This window comes from Adiantum capillus-veneris, chromosome 6 (assembly GCF_014529385.1).
Source record: "Adiantum capillus-veneris isolate H3 chromosome 6, ASM1452938v2, whole genome shotgun sequence".
Lineage (NCBI taxonomy): Eukaryota > Viridiplantae > Streptophyta > Polypodiopsida > Polypodiales > Pteridaceae > Adiantum > Adiantum capillus-veneris.
In genome coordinates this window covers 16,009,453-16,028,786 of record NC_140936.1, presented here as the reverse complement: position 1 = coordinate 16,028,786, position 19,334 = coordinate 16,009,453, and the positions used below count along the sequence as shown (strand labels likewise).

At 40.3% G+C, this 19,334-nt stretch overlaps 1 pseudogene; it reads left to right on the top strand.

The window, feature by feature from the left end:
- The first annotated feature begins 316 nt into the window (after nucleotides 1-316).
- On the top strand, nucleotides 317-10,917 carry LOC147455189 (uncharacterized; annotated as a pseudogene).
- Nucleotides 10,918-19,334: the final 8,417 nt, after the last annotated feature.

The window sequence follows — 19,334 nt, the reverse complement described above, 5'->3', positions numbered from 1 at the left end:
GCCACATACATGTCCTTGCCGATTAGTCCATACGATGTTGTAGATAGAGCACATCCCAATGATTGTTTGGACACCATGTACATCCTAGGATAGTGCAGTTACAAATACTGGAGCACACATTGACTTCTGTTGATGATTCTGGACATAGATATCGATGAGATCAGAGGACAAAATGTTTTGAGTCATTCATAAGCCTTATGGTATATCTTGTTGGAGATCCTTGCAATAGGATTTATAGGGACACAGATATGGTACCATACATTTCTTGATGATGGAATTGCCCTATTCTCCATGGCATGGCCACGATCTTGTAGTGATGACCACACGGAGTCTACATACACCTGCTAGACATACTTCCTCTACCAGGTCACCTCTCAAACCTCCATTACATAGACAATTTTTTCCTCAAAGCACAATTGATCAGTTGAGATCGAGAGTGATTGAGATGAAGGAGATGAATGCACAGATTGACAACATGACAAGTACACCAGAGAACACTACCATAGAGCCACCTAGAGTGACTAGTCTAGAGATTATTACTTGCTCTATAGAGGAGGTACAACCCAGTGAGATTGCTCCTATGCCAGAGATGAGCATTCAGCTAGTAGAGATATATAGAGTGCCAATTTCTACACTTATGGATAATTGCAGTGCACCTATCATAGAGGTAAATGTATCACTAGAGCCTGCACTTGAGGATATTGTTGACACACATGACCACAAGAGTGCTGAAATTTTGGCTGGGCTATTATAGATCGAGATACCTGCAGATACAATAGAGAGCATGATCACACAATCACAGTCTGACTCTTGCCTAGCTCTAAGTCAACAACAACACAATACATGTAGATACAATAGAGACCATGATCCATTCAGCAACCATGACCACCCCGCTAGAGTAGAAGTCACATCCAAGGATTTAGAGACCAGTTTTCCTAGAGTGACTCCTACCACGACACTTGAGACATATCGAGATTAGGTAGAGCCTACCTTAGAGGATGTTCATGAGAGTTGCACTACCTAGGAGTGACCTAGGACATATTGGGCCTATAAATTATCACATAGAGCTTATTGTAGGGCTAGTAGACACATTTACATGCCTCACATGATGAGACAGACTAGACCATTAGCTAGTGACGATACACTCATTTGGATAGAGATCAACAATACACATGATGGTTTATCCTAGAGTTGGCTCACATCTAGAAAATCACTAGAGGCATAGGGGTTTTATATGACATAGATAGATCAGGGTTCCTAGACCCTAAATCATAGCACATCCTCATAGATCTCCCATAGTTTTGTTGACCACACCTATGCTATAGAGATCTAGAACATGTTTACGACCTATAGAGAGGCCTATCCCACAAAAAATGTCGACACAAGCTAGGCATTCCTGACCACTGGTGCAAAGAGCTCAACCTACATTTAGTGAGATACTGTGTTACATTGAAGATTTGGCTACCAAATCACACTACAGGTTGACACAAGCCATAGCTCACTTGAGATTTCCATTGACCATGTTGTTGACTTAGAGCTAGGCAAGAGTCAGCTATTGAGGGATCTTGAGCCACACAATTCATTGCCCACACAATCACAGGCTGATGTCATCCCTAGACCCATTAGTTGTGCTACAGATTCTATCATCCACATCATGGAGCTAGGTGATGACCATTAGATAGAGAGCTAGGAGATTACAAGTTTTAGTTTTTGGAGAGAGTTCTCTTATCCCTCCTAGTTGCACTAGATCCTTGACTTGTGAAGATTGACCATGGTGCACTAAACACATACATGTACTAGAGGCACTTTTTTTCCCTTTGGATTTTTTCCCTCTAGGCATCCAAGCATGAGACTTTAGTGTATGATTTGTTTTTATCTCCATTTAGGTAATATAATTTTTATTTCTATGTTGACACACCTTTCTAGGTGTTAGTGTTTTGATTATGATTTTGCAGCATAGATGGACTTGAGCTTTCATGTAGGTAATATAATTTTTATTTCTATGTTGACACACCTTTCTAGGTGTTAGTGTTTTGATTATGATTTTGTAGCATAGATGGACTTGAGCTTTCATGTAGCCTTGGATAGATCGAGCATAAGCATTGCATGTTAGCTTCCACAGCTCTCGAGGAGACATATCCCATACCTCCAGGTGTACTACTTTCCATGATTCATGTTTTCGCATATTTATATTTGCTGATTGTGGTTTTCCATGGTTTGATTGAGTGCATTTATTTATTTCTTGTTATCTGCCATTATAGATGTATAAATCTGTCTTTTCTTTAGTTAATTGACTTTGAGTTTAGTCTTATCAAATGAGCTTTGAGGTTAGGAGGCCGTGCTTTTAGGTTAACTCATTTACTTTGACTGCTAGTCCTAGTTAGTAAGATTATTTGAATGTTTGAGACCTTAGGAGTTTTTTAGGCATAGAGAGGCTTGAGTGACTTAAACAAAAAAGAACACTAGTGAGAATACAAAGGAAATGGAAGCAAAAAACAAAAGTGCCACAAATGTAAAATTTTATTCTAGAAGAGAAATCCCGGCTTGATCTTGGTACTTCACTCACATGTATCGCCTATGGTACTAGAGCCCCAGAGGTTCCCAATGTGGGCACTTTTGTTTGAGAAGAAAATATCCTCGGGAATACAAAATAATCACACATGTCAAATGACTTTGAATCAATGTTGAAAAAGAAAAAAAAGGAAAAGCAAGAATAATGAAATGAAAGACTTCCATTGAGCTTCAAGTGAAAAGATCAAGCTTTTGTTTGGAATTGTCAAAGTTTGTTAACTAATCAAAGGTGAAAAACACAATTAGAGAATCTTGTATTTAGGTAATCTTTCTAACTTAGCTAGTACTAGAGTGAGTGTTTTAACCCCTTAGTCATAACTAACTAAATGAGAGACTCATCCATAAGCCCAAAACTCTTTCTTAATTAATTTTTGTAAAGTGCAATTTATTTGTCCTATGGCCGTGTAACATTTCATAATTAATTGTATTTACTCAATTACACATGTACTTTGCATCCCCTTATGCTTTATTGCCATATGATTCAGCTTGATACCTCATACACCTTTTTATTTTGCAGCCACATCCTTCCTTGAGCGTCTACCACGATCTGGATTTGTCAGGGGTGACAAAGGTTACGAAGGGGGAAGGGGGGTGTGGGAAAGAATGCTGGGAGCGTCCAACACCGGCAGTCTTATACCTCTTCTTCATGAGCATATTTTTCCATTTATTATGTATAGGTTCACGGGATCTCAATGAGTTCTAGATTGTTTTCATTATTTTACTTTATGTGCCTTGGGTGGCCGGCCATTTGTTTCTAAACCCTAGGCATATAAGTGAATTGTAGGTCATGTGAAATGGGAGATATCATTTTGAGAGAAAACCTAGAGTAGAGAGGTAGAAGAAAGAGGCTATGGAGGTGGAGTCTTGGAGCCGCATGTACTCTCTTCACAAACCGGTTAAGCATGCAATGAGGTTGATTCCTATTGCTTCTCTCTTTGCTTTTCATTCAACTTGTGTATTTGTGGCTTGATTTGTGTATATTAAGCACTAATTGTGCTTTGATTGCTTGACTGACTCTTCTGTGTTTCATTATGGTGTTGTGTCCATGATTAGATTAGTGTAGATTGCAATTTGTACATGCATTTCCCAAATCGTAACTCCATGAGCTTGGGTGCACTCGTGATTAGGATGTGATTACAAGCATTAGCAAGAAATGCAACAAAGAGCAATGTGTGATTATCATGAGGTTTAGCATGTGTAAATGATTCTTGAAGTGCAATCTAGCATCTTATTCTCTATTGCCCACTCAAAACCTACAAGCCTTGTAAAGTGGCCAATGACCATGGGAAAGGGTCCCAAGTTTTTGAGTCAAAACCCTTAGTTTGAAGGCAATATTATCATTATCTAAGAGGATTTTTGGACGTCGACTGTGAGCTCCAAGTCTGCTGCAATTTGTAATCAATATTTCTCTTTGACAGGTAATCAGAATTTGATTCCGTTTAGTGCATGCATTCCCCTTGCTCTTTAATCTAAGTGTAACCATTCTCAATTTTTTTGTGGTTCGTGAAAACCTGTTTATGAGCTAAATGCGTGGATTTGAGTACTAAAATGGTTATATTGTGATGTTTTGACCTTGGAAGAGTGTTTCTATACTATAGAGCTACATTTTTGAATAGTTCTACTGTAGTCTTTTGCACATTTTTTTGGGATGGATTGGGATTTTGGTACCTTCCCAGATGACCACAAGACTTGGTAGGATTGTGTTGTTAGGTGTTGTAATAATCATCCTTAAGTTTCATTGCTATCGGACACTGATTGGATACCGCAAAGGCGTGATGATCTAGAGCAACGAGGTTGGACATATACTGATTTTCGGACTAGAGAGTGGTAGATTTTCTAAATTAGTTAATCATCTAGTTTTGTAGGTTCACTTCTTGAGACTGACAATCTCAAAGAGTCTCCGTGCCCCATCTTGAGTCGCTTCCTTGAGTATTAAAATATGATAGTGCCAGATAGCTATGTTGTAGATGTCCATTGTGGAAACCCGCTAACAAGAAGCTCATAAGCCTTCTCAAGGAGTACAGGGATGTGTTCGCTTGGTCATATAAATACCTAAAAGGAGTAGGTCCTACAATATGCTAGCATATGCTCCCTTTAAAACCCAATGCAAAGCCTAGCCGATAGTAACCTTACACGTACAATGATATGTGTGCTAAGCTCATCAAGAAGGAGATTGATAAATTAAAGGAGGCTGAGCTTATCTACGAGATAGAACACACCGACTGGGTATCTCCCATTGTGGTAGTGCCTAAGAAGAATGATAAACTACAAGTGTGTGTGAATCTAAAGAAGGTTAATGCTGCCACGATAAGGGATAATGATCCCTTACCTTTTACTGGCCATGCCCTAGAAGAGTGGCACGTAAGCGAGCATACTTCTTCTTAGATGGGTTCTCGGGATATAATCAACTTGCAAGTTCTCTTGAAGATCAATACAAGACAGTGTTTGCCACGGAATGGGGAATATATGCGTATAGGGTGATGCCTTTTGGGTTGACCAATGTCTCAATTCTTAGAAAATATAACGTAGCTAAGTAGATAATAGAGTAGCTTATTTGATGGAGATAGAAAATTTTACACATACAAGAGATTATAGAGTAGAGAGAGAGAGAGAGAGAGAGAGAGATTACATGATATATGTAGTTCACCCAATGTGGGTGACATCCACAGGAAAGCAGCCACTCAATGGCTTTAGTACTTCAAACAAGAAGTAGGTTACAAAGGGATTATACCCTTAATAGAGCTCTCGTCTTGCTTCACTCTCACCACCTCACACCCAACTTCACAATGCACCACAATACTCCACAATGCATTTTTGTGTGTAGAAGATGCATCTTTTTATAGGCCAAAATGGTTTCCCTCTCTCATGAGAGGTAGCCATGTGTAGCCGCCCTTGTGTAGACAAGTCTAACTTGAACTCTCCAAGCACCCATGTGTGGCCGTCCTTGAGAAGAAAAGTCCGCCTTGAATTCGGCCATCGGCCATTGATTACCGGCCACCGGTCAACCAACCAATCTACTGACCGTTTTTTGACTGTTTTTCGATCATCGTTCGGCCATAATATTTTGGCAAAAAGGAATATTCCGATCACCGTCTGGCCATAATATTTCAATGAAAAGGAATATTCCGGCTTGAGACTATTCGTGATTATTTTTTTCCGATGAGTGATTGTTATTGACGCACGATGGCTTCTCCTCATAACGAAGGCCTTAGAAATGTGCATGTTTAATACAAAAAATTACAAGGAAATCAAACTCCATAATTAACACCAGCAACCTTTCAAAGATTGATGGCACATGATTTTAAGGAATACTTGAGGATGTTCTTGGAAATATACATAAATGACTTATGTGTGTACTTTCTCTTGGGAGATGAACATAGAGAGCACCTCAAAAAAGTATTTGAGAAGTGGACTTACATGAACTGCCTTTACCAAGAAAAGTGCATATTTATAGTTAAACAAAGCAGAATCCAAGGACATCTTGTCTCGGAGAACGGCATATCTACCGATTTAGAAAAGATAAATGTAATTGTAGAGATGCCTAGACCAAACAACACAAAGCAGGTACAATGCTTTTTGGGACATTGTGGTTACTACAAGAGGTTTGTACACATGTATATAGTCATTACCCAACCCCTTTATAGACTTATAGTAGCCTTTGTGTGGAAGAATGAGTGTGAGGAATCATTTGAAAAATTGAAGAAAGCACTCATATTTTCTCCAGTGGGGGAAGATCTTTCATGTTCATATCGATGGTTTGACATTTGCTATTGGATGCATCTTGGCCCAGATAGGAGAAGGAAATATGGATTCCCCCGTCTGTTATGCAATCAATCATCTTAATAGTGCTAAAAGGAACTACACAACCATGGAGAGATAAGAAAACATACCAGCACTTGAAACATCTAGGACTTTATTGGTCAAACATCCGCACCGATGTTCATATGTACAATATTAATTGTGGAACCTGCAGGTATAAACCACTGGTAGAACCTGCAACACTGTTTCAAGTAACAATTGCACCAAAATGGATCCAATATATAATTGACTTCCTAATAACGAGGAAGTTCCTTGAAAATACCTCTAGAGCACGGCAAAGGGCGATATAAGTAGAATTTCAAGATTTTGCACTAATTGAAAATCAAATGTGTAAGAGAGGAAAGGACAATCAGCTCAGGATATGTTCAACCAAAAGCATGTATTTGTGTCGAGCGAGCATCAACAACATGCATTGTGCTTCCATTGATGTATACACACATGTGTACACGTACCTTTCTTGTATCTACAGGCTTTATCAGAGTTCCATCTTGTATTTGTGAGCCTAGGCTTTTTATGCACATCTAGGCGGCCCCCACTTCTTAAAAAACCCTAGGTATAAATGTCAAATGCTACAATGCGAAGCTCATTCTTTTGAGAGCTAGGGTGGAGAGTAGAGAAGAGAGGTGGCTATGGAGATGGAGCTCCCCTCACACATTGTAGCTAGCATTGGGTTGATAATGCAAAGCTATTTGTCTCTCTATAGTTCTCTCCCATGTCTCTATGTGTTGTGATGCTTAGATTTGTGATTATTAATCTCTAATTTTATCTAATCTTTCTCTCCTCTTGCTAATTTCCTCATGTGTTGTGCACTTTCTTCATATGTGTGCTCGGTTAGAGAGAGAGAGAGAGAGAGAGAGTGTGTGTGTGTGTGTGTGTGTGTGTTGAGGTAATGGCATTGCATTTCTCTAATCTTGGCTTCCATATTTTTGTGTGTGAATGTTAGTCATTACTGAGAGATTAGAATCATTTCCTTGAGCTTGTGAAACTTGAGTGATGGATAAAGGTGTGTGTGCAAAGAGCTTTCCATCTCTTCTTGCATTCCTTCTTCTCTAGTCACTAACTCCTACTCTCTCATTAGAGTCCTCAATCTGTCGCATTTGCTGCATCCGCACCTTCATGGACTAGATGACCACTGGATTGACATTATGTCGATGGGTTGTGAGCTATGCTACGACGTCCCACATTGGTGCCGCTGTGCCGGGGATCGTGCGTCTAAGCTAGAGGATCACCCGTGTGATGGTTTGAGTTTAATTTTCATTAGGATTTGGTGTTGGTTGAAGGAATAGCAATACGGTTTGTTTTGTGTAGCTTGTAGACTAATTTTGTGTTTTTTTCCCTCTTTGTACACACCAATTTCTCTCTAATCTAAGTGCATACATGTGTTTATGAGCCTAATTAGAGGCAAGACAATCACTCTTTTGCAAGAAATTTGTAAAATTTCATGAAAAATTGTGCAATTTCTAGTGTGTAGTTATGGATTTTTTGCTAATTATCCCCTCTAATTACTCACTAATTATATGGGCTTTTTGTGCTATACATTGCTAAATCACTAATTGGACGCATGCCCATTTTTCTTATGTGTTTAATTTTTAATGAAATTGATGCTACACATGAGAGTTTGTGTTGGTTCATGTAGGTGAAGGTGTGGTGAAGCGGATGCAAGTACACACACACACACACACACACACACACACACACACACACATGTGTGTGTGTGTGTGTGTATGTGTGTAGGTGTCATTTGGAGTTGGAATCGACATGAGGATTTAGTTCAATGTGAGTGCACTAATTTTGATTGTAATTGCTGATTTTTGCAAGAGTTTAAGTGGTTTACACGTAGTTGATGTGCTAAAGTTAGGAGTGGTTTTGTGTTTGCCTATGTGCAGGCAAAAGTGTGCACATTTCAGGTGAAATTTGTGGAAAATTTTCTTCCAATTGACTGAGTAGAAAGCACTTATATGCTTGATGATATTGTGGTGATTACGGATCAGTTTTTTGAGTCACAAAATCACGCCGTTATGCCATCAAAATTGTAAAAAAATTATTTGTGTGAAAGCTTGTAAGTGTGTTAATTGTGCAAAGTTACACACTTTTGAATTGATTTGAATGAGTGAATTAAGGTGCAATTGAATTTTTTGAAATGTTGATTTAATGGTGTAATTAATCAATGTGCAGAACTTTATCTAATTAGGCCACTAATTAGACTAATGCAGGGTCAAAAACGATCAAAATTGATTTGATTTTGAGTGGTAATTTGATGAATGACTTATTGAAGGGTGCAACAATGTTGCTAAGTGCTGCATTTTGAGTTAGATTGGGCTACATAATTTTTTGAAATTTGTTGGTGAGTTTTTGGCTAATTTTTATAAATTTTTAGCATTGTTTTGCTAATTTATTGCCTAAATTTGCTAATCTTTATCTAAAACATGATGAAGATGAGAAAACCTGAGGCAAATTGTTGATCTGGAGTGTGTTTTGCTACTCCATGAATTTCCCTTGATTTTTTGACTATTTTTAACATTTTTGAGTAATTTTTCAATCTTGGGTAAAATTTTTTACTCTTTTGTATTGTTTTCTATTTTTTCAAAAGTAAACAAACAAGTTGCACCCACACACACACACACTCACAAAAAGACAAAAAAAAACTGTATTGTTTTCTATTTTTTTTAAAAAGTAAACAAACAAATTGCACACATACTCCCACACACACACACTCACAAGAAGACAAAAAAAAAGGAGCACCTCTCTGTTTCCCTTGTCTTCTTTCTCTCTTTCCTCAATGATTGTTGTAGCCTTTTTTGTCTTTTTCCTTTTTTTTGTTTTGTCGTTGACGTTTTTTTTTGTATGCATTTCATTTTGTCTCCATTTCAATTCGGTTTCATTCCCTTTAACTTTCAATTCAATTTCTTTTTTTTTTTCACTTCCATTTCATTTATTTGTATATTAGCCTAAAGAGACAACAAAAAAATTCACAAAAACCTCAAAAAAAAGAAATTCAATTAAAAAACCAAAAAAATCCACAATAATAGAAAAACATTTAGGGAAAATTTCCAAAAAATAGAAAATTCAAATAAAGTAAAAAAACTAAAAATTTTGAAAAAAATCACCAAAAATTATTTCTAAATAAAAAATCAATAGAAACTCAAGAAAAAATAAAATTCACAAAAACACCAAAAAGACAAAAAAACTTGTAAAAACAAAAATAAATGCATTTGATTTTTTTATCTTTTGATCTTTTTACTTTTATATTTTTTTTATTCATTTATTTTTTAATTTGATATTTGTTTATTACTTTTCTTTGTAGATATTTTAATTTTATTATAAAAAATATATCTCAAAAACATAAATATTTCTCTTCTCCTTGCATCACACACGCATCCTATACCCCATACACGCCTAGGTATGTTGCCTGAATAGCCCGATTTTTGCAAGATTTTACCCAATTGTGCCAGAGTTCACTAGATTTGAGCGAGATTGCAAGCATGGACCCTGTTTTTACACGTACTTTGATTTTGGTCTACATTTTGGCCATTTCATGAGCCTTAGAGGCGTTCACACCTATTTTTCTATTTTAGCTTGATTCTATTGCAGATTCCGCGAGAGATCACTTTTGAAGCCCGATTTGCTATAGAGATTCATTTGTGGTCTTGATGTTGATCAAATAACACTAGTTAGAGCCCATTCACATGGGAGATCTTGCCTTGGATTGATTTTAGCAAGTGGTCATACGCTCGCACATGATTAGAGTCCGATTTGAGCCATTGGTTGCTTTTCATCGCGACTTGGTCGAGAGACATTTTTTAGAGCTTGTTCATACATAGTGATCCCATATTAGCACTTGGCCAGCCTTTGATTTCCAGATTTGACATACACCGATAGATTTTGGTGACCATGACCCCTAGCGGCTCCTATTTAGTATTGTTACTGTTGGTAGGAGAGTACGACAGACTTTTATGCTATCGTGATTGACCTATACGTCGCTATCAAAAAATTGCTCTATATTATGTGAGTCTTCTGCCTCATGACCATTCCACTCCTTCTTTCCAAACACTTAGAGCTAGTGCACATTGTACGCTGCATGATCATCTCATAGATTCCATAGAGGTACTCTACCAAGTCCAGAGGAAAGAGACTAGACATGAGATTATGGCGGCATATCCTGAGGACATTGTTGACACACAGTCCCATCCAATGACCATTTAGTTACGATGGATGCATGGCGTTATGTTATATGCTGATGAGGATGATCGTATGTATTTTAGAGAGTCACATATGCTTGTCTTAGAGCCTTAGATACATTTTGGTACATCCATGGGTAGTAGGACCTATGTCAGTCTTGATGGTTGGAGCAAATACACAATGATTTTTGGCCTTTCATACAGACTTATCCCTAGCCCTAGATTAACTATTCTTAGTGCCATAGCGGAGCCAGAGCCAATGTTTACTCAAACAGTGAGATCACCCGGTAGTGGAGCCATAGACGATTCTAGATCTAGGTTGAGACCCCAAGATGGACACATCTATTGAGCAGTTATCATCGCAAGATCTATGGATGGAGATTGAGATGAGCTTGAGACCACGATCCTCAGAAACACCATCCAGAGTCACCCTTGACGCGATGAGTGCCGCACAGCTGATTATACCAAGAGTAGAGCTACAATGAGCTACTAAGATAAGAGCACTCAATGCACTACATATTGAGCCACCATGGACGATGCCACCACATTGTGTATCCATGAGAGAGCATCCACGGCCCTTGATGACAACGCGTACCACACATTTTCTTACAGAGGATTCTGCGACCACACCAGCTTTTAGAGACACTCCACAATCACATGACCATGGTAGAGTTGTGTCACACAGCTTTGATGAGCAATACTAGTCCTACGATGAGCAATGAGCTCCACAGACTAGCTATTTTGTTAGCCATCGATAGACCCATGCTAGTCTTGTGTGGTGAACAGAGAGGATTATGCATATTTCATAATCTGAGCAGGACGAGTTTCTTTCAAAAAATCAAGGGCTTAGTTCAGAATACTCCCACACATCAGCTAGTGCAAGCTACACCTAGGCTAGGACTACCAGGATCCTTCAAAGATGAGTATGACTTTGCAATGTTCTTGCCGATGCTTGAGATAGACTTACCGAACAAAGAGCCTCTATTGGATGATGAGTCCTGTCATAATAATCAATATCTAATTCTCCTAAATGATTTTCTCATATTAAACTGATCATTTAATGTGGGGAAGGCCAAGGGAGAAAAATCTAGAATATTGGTTAAGCTAGCAGACCGGCCACAATAGGGATCCAAAGGAGGGAAAATAGGGATCCAAAGGGGGGGCCATCTGCAAAAGAGCCATGTGCAACAATGGGCTAAAAAGACCCTAAGGTTCAGCCCATTAAGACTTCCAAAATGTTAAGGTTCCAAAATTCAAAGGTTGTGTCCAAAGGTCAAACCTAGGGAAAATTGGATGCTTTCTGTGTGCCCTAAAAGTCTTTGCACATCCCTACATGGGAGGGGGCGAGCCCTAAACGTAGGGGATGAGAGAGAAAGTCACACACACACACACACACACACAGGCTCCCTTTACACAAAGGGAATGAGGGACACATGTCAGCTCCCTAGGCCAGATGCCCATAAGGTGTGCCCAATTTCTATTGGATGACCCTTGAAGTGGACCAATGAGAATTAAGTCTCCTAGAAGACTATTGGGCAGTCTCCCAAGGGGTCCAATGAGCATTCAGGAGCCCCATGGCTTGCCTGATTCCTATTGGCCAGGAGGCAAAGGGGTCCAATGAGAGTTTAGTTTAATTATTTAATTACCTAAAGCTCTCACAAAAGGGGAAAGGGGGACACATGTCAGAAGGCTATCACTTATGCTGCTTAATTGTAATTGGCTTGACTTGGGGACGGCGAATGAGGCTTCAACAAGAGCAATTAGCAAGAGGGCTCGCCCAAGAGAGAGAGGGGGCTGATTTTTGCAAGGATTATCACACACACACTCACACAAGCTCATGTGTGAAGAAAGAGAAGACTATCTCTTCCCAAGCTTTAATGGAGAACTCATCACCTACTCCAAGCTTGTGAGATAGAAGCCTACATCAACACTCTCTTGGAATGTGGATGCAAATCCAACCAAGAGCCAAGCTTCAATGCATGCTCATCTCCTCTACCAAGCTAATTACTAAGCTAAGCTATGCCATATATGAGTGATTATGTGAGGAGATGTACATCTTTCTCGTAAGATACTCCTTTTTCCTCTCAATCTACTCTCATACCCTGCTAGCTCTCACCATCTTCGAAGGTGTGTGAGGTCTTGGGTCTGAGAACGGGGATAATTCAAGTTGTGTTTGTTAAGTGCTTTGCTTAGTGCATGAAGTTTCCATCTTCATTGCACTAGCTAGTCTTGAAGGAACACAAAGAATTGTATTGTACAATGTCTCTCTTGATGGGAGAAACCATAATACAAAGCCTTTTGGAGGGGGGACCGGCTCCATGAAAATCCGGTCCTCAATTGTTGTCAATAGCTTAATTTCTCTCTCTTTTTGAAAGTATTATCGATGTTATCTAACTAGGTGTTATGCTTTTTGTTGCTCTCTCCACCCAAGCACTCTTGTAATTCTCATTAGGAATCTATTCCAATGAAATGCCCACTATGTTCATGCTAATTTCCGCTACACGTAAGTTATTAAGCCATTAAATGTTACATTGGTATCAGAGCTCAAGGTTTCTCTTTTCTTGCTCAAGAAGGGAGGTCCTCAAGCTAGCTACAAATGGTTGGTATTATTAATTGCCTGTGAGTAAGTAGAATAGGGATTTTTCAACCTTGCAGTGCGCCTACCTTCGTGCAGTTAACGGGGCATCACCGTCGAGAGCTATGGTTTTAATAGTGGAGTCCTACGGGGCTTGCCTACAGCTTAACCACTATTGAGCTATTAGAAGCTTGACAGGAGCCGGTGCTGTTTTGGTGTCGAAAGACCCTCTCTTCTATTCCTTGCAATTAATGGTATTCGAGCCGCGGGTACAGTAGCTTGAGTGCTTTTTCTAAAGGGGTAAAGAGGAGTAGCAACTAGGGCTTGAAGTGCCAAAGTACACCTAAAAAAGTTTACACCTAAAAGTTGTTAGAATGGCTGACAATAGTAAAGAGAGTGAAATTAATGTTGATAACTTTGATTTTTCTCATGAGCAAGCTACTAATGATGCTTCAATGCTTGTTAACTATCTTGTTTCTAGGCTTCAACAAGCCATGGGCAATCCATCTCTCCAAAGTGAAGTGCAACGGCAGCTCCGTGCTCACGGGATTCTCCAAGCTAATCACCGTGACAAGAGAACACCTAGGAAGCCTCCTTGTGAGACTACCAAAAGAGGTCTCTCTCCGATTCGGGAAGAAGAAGAGAATCCTTATGAAGGGCTCAAGAATTTACTTCTTGATGATGTATCTCCTTCCCAAAGGAGAACTCAAGAGACTCCACTGAAGGAACGAGAAAGAAGCGAATCTCCCGCCACCTCGGCAGAGATGGCTCCATGAAGACGGCGGGCTAAACGCTCTCCATCACCACCAAAGCGGAGAAGACCATCATATTATTCTCCCCAGCACAATTCAAAGAGGGATGATAAAAAGCAAGAGAAGAAAAAGGCGAGAAAGAGGACACCCTCTTCTCCATCTTCTTCATCCTCTTCCTCTTATGAAAACTATGGTGAAGATGACAAAGATCAAGACAAGAAAAAGGCGAGAAAGAGGTCACCCTCTTCTCCACCTTCTTCAAATTCTTCACCCTCTGAAGAAAGTGATGATGCAACCTTTGAACCATCAAAAAGAAGAGGCCATAGGAAATCCTATGCCGCATGGAAGAGGTCGTCCAAATTGAAAGAAATTGAAAGAGGTCGTCCAAGTTGAAGAAATTGAAAGAAATTGAAGAAATTGAAAAAGAAATTGAAATTGAAACAAGTCGTCAGACATGTTTGGGTTCCTAGAGGTTGGCTAGCAGGAAACTCCATGATGAGCGCTCATAGCTCTTTTATGCTTCCTAGAGTAGATACATTACCGCAGAGGTGTCCAATAGAGGGACCACGACAGGATACGATCGTTTGGAGAGAGTTCTCTTATCCCTTCTAGTTGCACTAGACCCTTGATTAGTGCAGATTGATTATGATGCACTAGATACATGTGCACGTACTAGAGGCACTTTTTTCCCTTTGGGTTTTTTCCCTCTAGGCATCTAGGTAAGAGACCTTAGTTTAGGAGTTCTTTTTTATTTTTTCATTTAGGTAATAAAACTTTCACTTCTTTACTTACACACCTTTCTAGGTGGTAGTTTTTTGTTTATGATTTTGTAGCATAGATGGACTTCAGCTCACCTAGCACGGATAAATCGAGCTCGAGCATTGCATGATTATTTCCACAGCTATCAAGGAGATGCATCACATATCTCCAGGTGTACTACTTTCCATTATTCATACTTGTGGATAATTATATTTGTTGATTGTGGTTTTCCATGGTTTGATTAAGTGCATTTAGTTATGTTTTGTTATCTGCCATTATAGATGTATAAATTTATCTTTGCTTTAGTTAAATTGACTTAGAGTTTAGTCTTATAGAGGAGCCTTGAGGTTAGGAGGCCGTGACTTTAGGTTAACTCATTTACTTGACTGCTAGTCCTAGTTAGTAAAATTATTTAAGTGTTTGAGACCTTAGGAGTGTTTTAAGCATAGACAGGCTTGCTCACTCAAACAACAAACAACACTAGTAAGAATATAAAGGAAATGGAAGCTAAAAAAAATAAAACAGAAGTGCCAAAAATGTAAAATCTTATAGTGGAAGAGAAATCCTGGTTTGATCTTGGTACTTCACTCACATGTATTGCCTATGGTACTAGATTCATAGAGGTTCCCATTGTGGGTGCATATCTTTGAGAAGCAAAAATCCCTGGGCATACAAAATAAGCACAACTAGAAACCTCTGCACTATGCTTCCATTGTCATAGACAGCAGGGGTCTAAAGGACTCCAAGAATAGCAGTTTTCTTTTTATTAATGCCCTTGACTTGCATCATACTCGGGGATAGGGTCGGTTTCCCTAATTGACACCAAACTCCATAGGATAACAAATTGTGTTTAGCTCCCGTATCTAATAAGGCATTGTATAGCACTTTCCCATAGGGTCTATTTAGCTCAATTGGCTATCGTAGGGGTGGCTCAGATTCTAATGAGTCGTCATCTGTGTCCTCGAAAAATGCTTGCGTGATTCCCAGATTAGCCTCTCGTTGGCGTCTAAGACGTTGTTGTCGTTCTTGAGCCTCAACTCTTGCTTGGATTTTTTTAAGATTTGCTTGTTCCTTGGCAGCCTTCTTTTGATGGATGGCTTGCAACTCTTCCTGGCTTAGAGGATCATAATATCTTTTGAATTTACTCCCATTAAGGAATCCAATGGTTTCAACTCCATCTAGAGTCTCTACACGAATGGTACCTTGCGGGGTAATTTCACACACTCGATATGGTCCCTTACCAACGTATTTCAATTTCTTCTTTTCATTACGTACCCCGTACATAAGAACTTTATCACCAACCTTGATGTCTTTATCCTTTAAATGGCTATCAAACCACTTCTTTCTCCTATCCTTCTCCACTAGAGCATTTCTCACAGCTAATTGCCTCTCTTCATCTAGCCTTTCCAGGATATATAATCGCTCCACTAAGGGGTTACCATCCCAACCTTCTTGAGAAGCTACTCGAAGACTAGGAATGACAAACTCCCATGGCATAACTGCTTCTTGGCCATACACCATCTTAAACGGTGTGCAATTAATAGCAACTTTATACGCAGTACGATAAGCCCATAAAGCTGATGTAAGCTTTAGGTCCCAATCAGTGCGATGAGCCTCAACTGTCTTTGTCAAAATGGAGATGAGAGTTTTGTTGGTACTCTCAGCTTGGCCATTTGCTTGGGGATAATAGGGTGTAGACTTGTGGTGAGATATCATGAAGTTTGATGTGAGTTCTTTTATTACTTCATTTATAAAATGAGTTCCATTGTCACTCACAAGTTCAAAGGGGCATCCAAAACGTGTGATAATGTTCTCAAAGAGGAACTTAGCTGTTGTTTTTGCATCCGCCTTTCGTGTTGCTTTTGCTTCAGCCCATTTGGTTACATAGTCGGTAGCCACAATGATATATCGTGATTGCGTGTTACGTGCAACCGGACTAATCGGTCCTACAAAGTCTAAGCCCCACTTTTCAAATGGTTGTGTTATCTTGATGGGATGTAGAGGCATCCTATCCCTTCTTTGTGGCTTGTTGAAGCGTTGGCATTCATCACATCCCTTTGCAAAAAGTGATGCATCCTTAAACAGAGTGGGCCACCAATAGCCTGACAATAAGATCTTTCGGGCAGTCAAGAGGCACACCCATGTGTGCCTCTTGTAGAATATATAAATACTCATCCTCGCGGGCACAGCGTCTAAAAACATCATCTTTTCCTCTCTTATAGAGAGTTCCAGCCAGTAAGCAATAGGGTTCGCATTCCTTGATTAATTTTCGAGCTATATCTTTTCGCAGTTCCTTGGGTGGAAAACCATTAACTAAGAAGTTAACAATCTTTTCACTCCATTCAGGCATTGTCTCAACAATGAACAAAGGAGTATCAGGCAATTCATCATCAACCCCCGTAGGATCTTCAACACGGCCGTCGACCCATGGAACGCAACCACGCCGAGCCGGTCCCGTCCGAGCCGGGCCCTCCTGAGCCGGTGCCGTCCGAGCCAAGACCCCTTGAAGAAACACCTCGACCCGAGCCGGTCCCGTCTGAGCTGGGCCCACCTGAGCCGGTCCCGTCCGAGCCAGGTCCCCTGGAAGACAACACCTCGACCCGAGCCGGTACCGTCCGAGCCAGGCCCACCTGAGCCGGTCCCGTCCGAGCCAGGCCCTTGAAGACAAAACACCCCTCCGCCCGAGCTGGTCCCGTCCGAGCCGGGCCCTTTGAAAGCAAACGCGCCCACCACGCACCTCAACCTGACGCGCCCAGCTTCTGGGGCGTCACACTTGGTATCAGAGCAACTCAACCTGACGCGCCCAGCTTCTGGGGCGTCACACTTGGTATCAAAGCTCCAGGTCCCGTTCCAGAGCTCCAGGAAAATAACTCCACGCACCCCGTCCCCGTGACGCGTCCAAACCCCGGGCCATCACCCGTGACCCGCGCCGGCCCCGATCCGAGCCGGGCAAATGATCCGCCATGACATGTTTCCTCCCAGGCCTCACAACAACGGTGAAGTCAAACTCAAGAAGAATTAACAACCATCGTGTAATTCGACCTGTGGAACACGGCTTGTTTACCAAATATAGCAATGCTTGATGATCAACATAAAACACAAACTTGGTAGCAAGAAGGTAATAGAGAAATTTCTTTACTGCGTAAATCATAGCTAGACCTTCGCGCTCTGTAGTAGTGTAGTTCATCTCGGAATCATTTAATTGGCGACTTGCAAAGCTAATAGGGTAGTCCAATTTATGTTCTCCTAGTTGAGTTAGAACACACCCAATAGCAAAATTTGATGCATCAATATGCACATGAAAAGGTACATTCCAATCGGGTGTTCGTAGGATTGGAGCACTTGTTAGGGCCTTCTTTAATAACTCATAAGATTGATGACATTCTTCCGTCCAGTGAAACTCGATAAGAAGCTTGTACAATGGACGCGCTATCTCGGCAAAGTTTAAAATAAATCTTCGATAATAACCAACATGGCCCATAAATCTTTGAACTCCTTTATAGTTCGTAGGTGGTGGCAAATCGGCAATGGCTTTAATCTTACTCTCATCTGTGGATATCCCGTTCTTGGACACTATATGCCCTAGAATGACTCCATGCTTAACCCAAAATTGGCATTTGAAAGGGTTCAATGAGATGCGATAAAATCTGCACCTTCCAAATATTTTTCGTAGATATAACAAATGCTTCTCCCAAGAAGAATAAACACAAAGGTCGTCTAGGAAAGCTTCACAAAACTCCCTTAGAAATTCTTTAAACGCAGTGTTTATTAATGTTGGAATGTAGCAGGTGCATTCGTTAATCCAAAAGCCATAACACGAAATGCAAACACTCCAAACTCTGTGATAAAAGCAGTTTTAGCTTGGTCCTCTAATGAAATTGTGATTTGATTGAAACCAGAGTACCCATCTAAAAAGCTATAAGCTTCCTTGCCTGCAACTCTTTCAAGCACGTGTTCTGAATATGGCAAGGGATAATGATCTCTCCTAGTAGCTGCATTAACTTTCTTGAGGTCCACGCACACTCTTAGTTTCCCATTCTTTTTTGGCACAATGACTATTGGAGAAACCCATTCTGAGTGCTCAATAGGGTATATGAATCCACATTGGATAAGTTTTTCAATCTCCTCTTGTACAATTTTGGCGTACTTAGGATTCATTGGATAGGGTCGTTGCTGGACGGGTTTAGCAGTGTTGATCATGGGAATTGTATGTTGCACCACAGAAGGTGGAACGCTCTTCATGTCATGATATGTCCAAGCAAAGATATCCTTGTATTCCTTGAGGAGCTCCTTAAGTACAGCCTCTTCAGTTTCGGTAAGGTCTTGAGCAATAAAGACTTGTTTAGACTCCTCACCTGGTTCTGCTAATTCTATCTCTTTAACTACCGCTGGACCATCATAGACTCCACTGCTTCCATTGGTAGGTATTCGTTGGTCTTTGGCATACACAACCTTTCGCTCCCCCGTGGTATAAGATTTAAAATGTTCAGGAGCCGTATGTAAGTCAGCAGGCTCTTGTCCTGACGGCCTGACGGAGACCTTTCTTTTAGTTCTGCGTCCTTGTGTTGTTGTGCTAACTCTCGGTTTTGACGTCTTCTTATAGTTCGACTCAATTTCGGCTCTGTAACCTCCAATTGAGTGAGGTCAATGGGTCGCGGGCTGCACCACATGACACTCTGG